We start from the raw sequence: 7,988 nt of genomic DNA on the forward strand, positions 1-7,988 counted from the left end.
GACTGTTTGTGATTGTTTTATCAGCAAACCCTTTAGCAGTATTTATTCACTGAATGCTTGCATGAATGCTCCTTGTGATTCTGGTGGCATTTCTCTTGAAAAATAACTTAATAAGCATTGTAAAGTTTCATATAGCCCAAAACACGCATGAAAATATTTTGTTAAATTCCCTGTTTTAACCAAATTTACATTTGTCTTGTACAGAGATTCACTCAAATAGCATAGATAGTATTTGATGACCTTGCAGAGGTCGTTTTAAGACTTAAATGTATTAATGTACAGTACTATACTCATTCAGAGCCCTACTTCAGTGTAACAGGTAAGGTAGTCCAACACTCTCCTCTCCTCCCTTAAAAATTTCTTCTTTACAGTAGCATTGCCTTTCCCAGGGCAATCAGTATAATGAGTGAAATTATCATCTCTGCATGCATTGCCTTCTCATATTAACCTCCCTCTTCAGGGTATTTTCACTGGTATATTTGCCCCTGTGCCCTTGTCCCAGTGCCCTCCTGTGTTGCTGCCCTGAACCCCCCAGCATCAAGTACATACAGAACATACAAATACACCAGGATTTACCTTATAAATACTGATCCGAAGCTCTCTGTAGGGCTAACTGGGGTGTCATTACTTGGCTTTTGGAAGCTGCTCTGACTTTCATAATGAAAAACCGAGTCCTCCAAGGAACTGCCTTTTCTCATCATTTTAACTGCAGAGTTAGGCAAGTTCAGTTCTAGACCGACCCTTCACATGCACAGCCTTTCACTTCTATAGGAAGTGCAGTGTTCATGTGACTCCAGCTCAGGTAGTTTTTAAAGCCTGTTAATGAGTAACATATTGATGAGACATCATAAGGTGGTTTTATTTTTTATCTGCAGCACTTCATAGCTTTACTTGGAATCAAAAATCATTAAATCTATGTTCACTGTGTCTTTGGAATATCATCGTTAATAGCAATAACTTGTTTTGATGAATTAAGAAAAAGATGGAATGCAAAACGAGAACTCCAAATGATGTTTCATTGAGAGGTCTGTACCAAAAACTGTAACATGGTCTGTCATAAATTCTACTTTGCGAATTATCAACCTGTCTCTAACTACCCATGTTCAAATAACATAATTGTATCTCTTTCAGGATTGACTATATCCACCTGTCCTGACATGTCAAAATTATTATATTGCACTTCTCCAGTGAAAAACTGGTGCACTTTGTTCATGTAGTTGCTATAAAGTCAAGTCATTACAGTTCAGCTTAAATACAGATAATCTTTTAATTCTTGATGCACGAAAACCAAAGTGAACAAAACCAGTTTGCCTAACAATTTTTTTCCATAGGAATTGGCAAACATTAACTGCAAGCTTGCCCAGTTTTCTGTTTGTTGAAGATGACAATAATGATTAGGTTAGTCAAGAAAATGCTAAGTGATGTTTCTTTGGATTGCAAGTCCTCTTATAATACCAGTTAGCACCCCAAGGCCTCCGGAAATACTGCTAAACTTCATTTGGGACCTGCATGGTAATAAGGGTTTGTCTATGAGACTGAACAAACATATGGAAGGTAGTGTTCTCTTTCTATTCTCAGCATGTAAAATAGATTGTGAAGGAATATAAATGCATTTGGACTGTTCCCATGTTTTACTTGTGAGCTCAGAGACATCTAGTCAAACTGTGATGTGTTTGTTTCTCCATGGTTTTTTGGTTGGTTGGTTTTTGTTTGCTTTTTTTTTTTTTTTTGGGTCTCTGGTTTCTTTGCCTGACTAAACAACTCATCTTTGCTTTTTCAAATACAAAATTTATTTTATGATCCGTATTAAGCAAACTGTAATGAAATCTGTAAATGTCAGGAAAAACAACAGAAACAGTAACTATTAAAATACAGTATTAGCATAATAGCTGAGAAGCAAAGGTAGAGATGAAACAGCAATTTCTGTGAAAAGAATATTCTGAATAAACGTGAGAAGTCTTGAAAGTTAAAAGACAGAAAAGGAATGATATACACACTCCTTATCATCTTAGGTATTCCTTGTGAAATGGAAGAAATTGAACACTTGTACTTATGAGCAATATGTAAGCTGCTTGGAAATTGAGTTGGGCTAGGCTTTTTTCTTACTCTGATTCTGCTTGACCCTGTGTGATCCTAGACTACAAACACAGGGCTGGCTATCTAGGCAAAGTCTCTGTACTTTGTTCCTCCTCCATAAAACAGGCTATATAACCTTTAAAAATACAGTAAACAAAAGCTGTTTTCCTCCTCTAGTCACAAGGAGAATTGGCCATGGTTCTGTTGTGTTGTTCATGTCTGTCCACTTAGGATAGGAGGTCTTTATTCTTGTTAAAGAAACAAACATCCCTAAAACTGATTAGAAAATTTAAGTGACATAGTGAGCTTGTAAATCATTAATATGAAATATTTATCTTTGAAAACAATCTATTTGTATAGTAAGATGTAAAAAAACCCCTTCATTAAAAGTCAGAATGTCAACTGTGTTCCTCAGGTGTGTTAAAGATTAAGTACAGAGAGAGGGTAATTTAATTTTTCCCGTAATGGGTAATTGCAGGAACATTTTTACCAAGGAGCAACCATGACACGATTTCCTTCCTGCAAGTTTAGGCATCTTTGCTGTTGTCCACAAAGCGGTGAAGTTCACTTACAGAGCACCATGCCCCCCTCCAAACTACTGTGTGTCACCACACGCTACCACACGGTACGTCTGTGCTTTCCAGCTCGCAATTATATGACCACATTGTGTGTGCTTGTACTGAAGGGCTTCTAAGCGTGCCCATGCTAGTGCTATACTAACCAGGTTAGGTACTTAGCTAGTGAGTTAAATGCTCCTGTGGCTACACAGCTGGTATTACTGAGCTAGTTTAGAACCAGCTCAGGCCTGACTGCATAGAACCATTTTGGTTGGAAAAGACTTTTAAGATCATCAAGTCCAACCTTAAACCTGGCACTGCCAAGTCCACCACATGAAATTTGCTGCAGTGACACTGGTGTTATGCATGGTCATGTGTAGCAAAATGGGCTCGTGTAAGGGTGCCCTGAGACTCTTGCTGCTGCTTGTTAAGAGGACTCACCTTTCTTGGCTGTTGCAGCAGTAACTGCCTGGATTGATGGAAAGAAGAGGAGCAGGCCTACAGGATGCGTCTCTGGTGGGAGCAGAGAGTTACAGTGGTGATACAGATGTCGTTATATGCCCAAGGGATCAGACAAACCGAGTTTACTATTGATTTCTAGTGCCTCTGCACAACTGTGATCTCGAGATGTTCTGGAGATTGTTTTGGGGCTGAAAAAGAAGGAGGTGCTAGTTTGCAGTTAGGAGCCCAAAAGGGCTGACCTGATGGTGTCTGTGTAAAATAGTAATGTAAGACCTGAATTCATGTCATTCTTGTTGGAAGGGGATCTAAGTTGTATGACTGGCCTTGGGATTGCCCTATTTTGATACAAGCCTATGCCAACCTTGTAGTTTATAATCACTACGCAAATTTTTACAGTAGTCAATCACTCCCTGTCTTCCCAATTTCAGGTATCCATACAATTTTCCAGGGGAGATTTAGATACCTATAGAAATTTTGCCTACAGAGGCACATGGTAGCAGTACTTACTGAGCTCCTTGCTTCAGATCTCTTAGCAGTAGTTAACAGACACCAATATCTTTTTCTGGTGCAGTGGATCAGGTGTGGGGAGAAGCTGATACTCCTGATGGTGTGTTTATCTGCTGTACACAGACTTCTCCCCAGAGAATTGTTCTTCATCTTCTGAAGAAACTGGTAGCTCTGTGGCTTGTAAGCTTGAATACTTTTTTTTTTTTTACTGTCTCTTGCTATCCCATATAATTAAAATATCTTTTCCTCTGTATTTGTTGTTTCTCTTCCTGTAATCTACTTTACTTCAACTCCATATGCATTTTAGGCCAAGTGTATCCTTATTTTTCTCAGATATCAAACTATGCCCTTTAATTCTGACCTTTGTCACTGACACTCTGTTATCGCTTACCTGCTGGACTATATCTTGTGGAGGCTAGCACTTTTGCAGTTGTTTCTGTTAGGCAGACAGAGGGAAAAAAAAAGTTGTTGGTGTCCTTGAACCTCATACAATTTTATTCTCAGTCTGCAACGACCAACTGAAAGGATAGAAATTGCTCTGAAAAGTTTACAGTTCTCTTTTCTTCTTTTATCCCCATGGTTACTGTGAATTTGTTTTCAAAGTGAGTTACTCTGGGAAAAGAATTGGTAGTTTATTTTTGCTTTCTCAATTCCTGAATTCTGAGGAAAAAGATACTGGGAAATATATTAGGAATGAAGTTGCGTTGCACGTATTTTAAGTCCATGTGTCTTTACTAGAATGATCCCATGTTATTGATAGGAAGAAAAAAGTGATGAATTCTGGGTATTCAGAGTGAGAACTTTCATTTATGCTAGGAAAGCCTTTGTGCCTTGTGATAGGTAACTGCTAAGAAACTGCATAAAGATTGCAGGTTGAAGTGATGATAATGGGAGGCTTTATTAAAAAAAAAGGTAAAGAGATGGCTGGAAACAAGAGAATATAAGCATGCAAAGCAAATAGGCTACTAACATCTGATTTTTTCAGGGTGCTACTTACTTGAGTGAATGGCCCATTCTTTGCCTTGTGGATGTTTGCAGGATATGCTTTAAAAAGGTAAAAATATCAGCTTTGTAAATGGCTACATTTCTCATTCTTGAAGTGGTATCTAGAGGCCAGCAGTACTATCAGTCCAAGCATTAAAAAAATGTGAATTGATTTTGTTTCTGTTATCTGAGTAGTGTAAGAAGATAACTTCTGGTAAGTTTGTCAAGGTCATGTTTTCAAACTTTCTGTGGTAACAGTGAGGATTACAGCCAGGCCTGGAGTAAAATGTTTTTAAGAATGAGAAGTGACAAGCTGATGGTTGCTGACATGAAAGGAAGACATAAATTCAGTAAGCAGCATTGCGAAATGTTGAAAATTTGTGTTTACCCACAGTAATGTCATCTCTCTGAGGTAAGCTTATGCTAGTTGTCTTCTATCTAGACCTCTGCTTTACCAACCACTTTGCTTGGTAAATGAGGTACTGGTCTGCACAGTGTAAAATACCATTGCCGAGTGTGCACTGCTCTCAAGGGCTGCATGGTTAAAGGCATCAGTGAATAAAATAGGAAATTCCAGCAAAGTTCAGCTAGTGTAGCAGCATCCACGAGGAAGATCCACGAGATAGTAATAATGTTGGCAAGATAGCAGCTGGTAATAGCGTTGTCAGTAAAACAACAAGGTGGTAATAGGAATAAAACTCTGACGAGACCAGCTGGAATATGTCAGTGTAACCTATGCTTAAAACAGAGTGTTTGAGACATTATGCAAAAACCCCACTGAGGTGAATAGAATCTTCATCAGATGTGATCAGATTACTGTCAGACAGCCCTGTGCTGTAACAGTGAACTTAATTTGTAGGGAGGAAGTGTGGAAAAAACCTCACTTGATAGAAACTTGCCTATAGTGATCAATAAAGATAATCTGAACAAATCAGGGATTTGATTACTTTGATTTTTCTCAGGAAAAGTAAACAGATCCAGCAAGTTTAAGGACTTCAACCCTGTTTTTCCGTACTTTTTAAGAAAAGTGGCAACTTACTGCTTTGATGTAGTTCTGATCAGAATATGGGCCTAGATATTACATCCCCTTCCTACCTCTTGCCATATATTTTTATTGCATTTAACACAAACAATAGGAGGAGGTGTTGGAGAGACAAGTTTAATCATGTGATTGCATAGTAGAGTGCTTCCTGAAAGTGAAATAAAAATACTTTTTTTTTCTAAAAAAAAAAAAGGTTTCCTTTTGAATATCTTTTCAGAGAGAAATTTCAGTCCCTGCATATGCATCCATCTGTTTCAATCTGCTGTCTTTCTCTGCGCAACTGCTGAAAGCAAGACTTTTTTTGCCAGGTATGGCAATTAGAAGTAACCTTGTCCGTGCAATAAGGGAGTTAAGGTTTAGGTGCAGCTCTTTTCCCTTGAAGGTTTTATTATATTTAGCTACGTACATGATTTAAATCACATAAGCATTGCATTTTTCCTTCTTGAAGGGTGAAGAAGAGCATAGAAATTACATTGTTCAGAAACAAACTGTTTTCAGAAGCAAACTTCCTGTTTTGCAAACTGGATATTTATTGGGTTGGTTTTGCTTTCGTTTCTCTCTTGATTTGCTTAACTTCTTTCATTTCAAGACACTCTTAGATGTCGTGCGTGAGTTGCTGTATCTACCTGTCCTGCCTAGAGCATTAGTTGCTGCATTTGCCAAGTGGACCGAGTCCATGGGTCCCTCCTGCCTGCAAGAGCACAGCTGCAAAAACACGGGTTTGGGGACCAGTCTGTCCGTCCAGAGGTGGCTTCTCTTCTAGCATGAGAGGAGCCAGTGAAATACCTGAACAGAGAGTGTGCTGCGCCCGCGGGGAAGGCAGGACGGGGCTCCACCGCTCGTGAGCAAATGGGCGACGTGTTCGGCACGTGTGTGTAGCTTTCTTTTTCTTATTTTCTTTTCCTTTTTCTTTTCCTTTTTTAAAAGTATTTTTGTCTGAAGCTAGTAGGCATGCACTCTGCAGCCTAATAGGAAGATTTATTTAAAAATGCACCTCAGTGAAAACTGGTTGCTGTGCCAGGATTTCCCATTTAAGAGGGTTTGCGCTGCAAACTACTCAGAAGGAAATGGCAATTATGCAGTGATAGGTTATACCAATAGTGCCTCATTAGTCTAAAATACCTCTGTGCATGTTCTAATGAGGAGCTTAAAACATTGTACAAACAGCACCTAATGAAGTTAATGCCACCCTTGAGAGCTGAACAACAGTACACCTGTTTTTACAATTTCGTTGAATGAAACTTGAAGATGTGAGGGGTTTTGGGGAAGGTTAAAGAAACTCAGCTGATTTTGATCTAGTCTCTGTTACCAATTAATGCTGAGTGTTTGAAAAGCCTATTCAAGCCAACTATGTCATTCAGAAAGTGAGGCAGAGGGAGCCTTCAAAGCTTCAGCTCCTCAGTTTGACCAGCAAGATAGGAATGTGTCTTTGGGGTCTGTAATACTTCAAATGAATTTCATAAAGCTAGTGTGGCTCAATTTGCAGTAAGTACCATCGTGTAAAGGAGTTGAACCATGGTAGTTTTGGTCTGTTCATCTCTGCATGCAGTCCTCGGATGGTAGTGACTGGGCTTAGGTTTTTAGCAACCTCCTTTATATACCTGTTTCAATATTCTTATGGCAGTTTTTCCTGTCCCTTGAATGAGACTGAACAAAATATAAAACAGATTAATGAAACAAGGTTGGCAACTTGCAGGACAGACGTTTGTAGTAATCATTAGTATATGCAGAAATGTTTGAAAATATAAGGAAGTGCTTTTAAAATCTGTACTAGATCTGGCATTATGCAACAGGCATTTTTTAGTTTCCAGTGGTTACATAGGCTATAATTTAAAATTAGAGGAATTAGAATTTCTGTCCAGACCATTACTGTATTATTCTGTATTGAAAAATACCTTCTATAGTGACCAAAAAATATAACAAGCTGCCTAGTAAGCTAGGACTAAGAAGCCCAAATAATTTGTTGTCCAGAAAAATATTTCATGTTTAAACTGAAGTACAGATTTGTAGGTCAGTTCACTATACCCAGCTATCAATTTGTTATTGATAATATACTAGTACCATAAGTGAAAAAAAGTCTGTTTATGCTTAAAGAGGAGACATAGACCAGTGTTCCAGAAAAACTGGAAACAATACTATTAGGCTTTTTAACATCCAGCATTTTGAAATTAGAATAAATATTACCTATTAATTTACTTTCTGAGTTATCTAATCTGGCAGTAAATTATTTGTGTTATGGAAAGACAGAAAATATCATAAACAGGTTTTTTTCTTTTTCCTCACTTGCTAGTTTTGTTGGTAACCTTCAACATTTTTGTCAGTTTTATATCTAAAAGATTAAATTAAACCTCTGCAGTCAT

This window comes from Caloenas nicobarica, chromosome Z (assembly GCF_036013445.1).
Source record: "Caloenas nicobarica isolate bCalNic1 chromosome Z, bCalNic1.hap1, whole genome shotgun sequence".
Taxonomy (NCBI): Eukaryota; Metazoa; Chordata; class Aves; order Columbiformes; family Columbidae; genus Caloenas; species Caloenas nicobarica.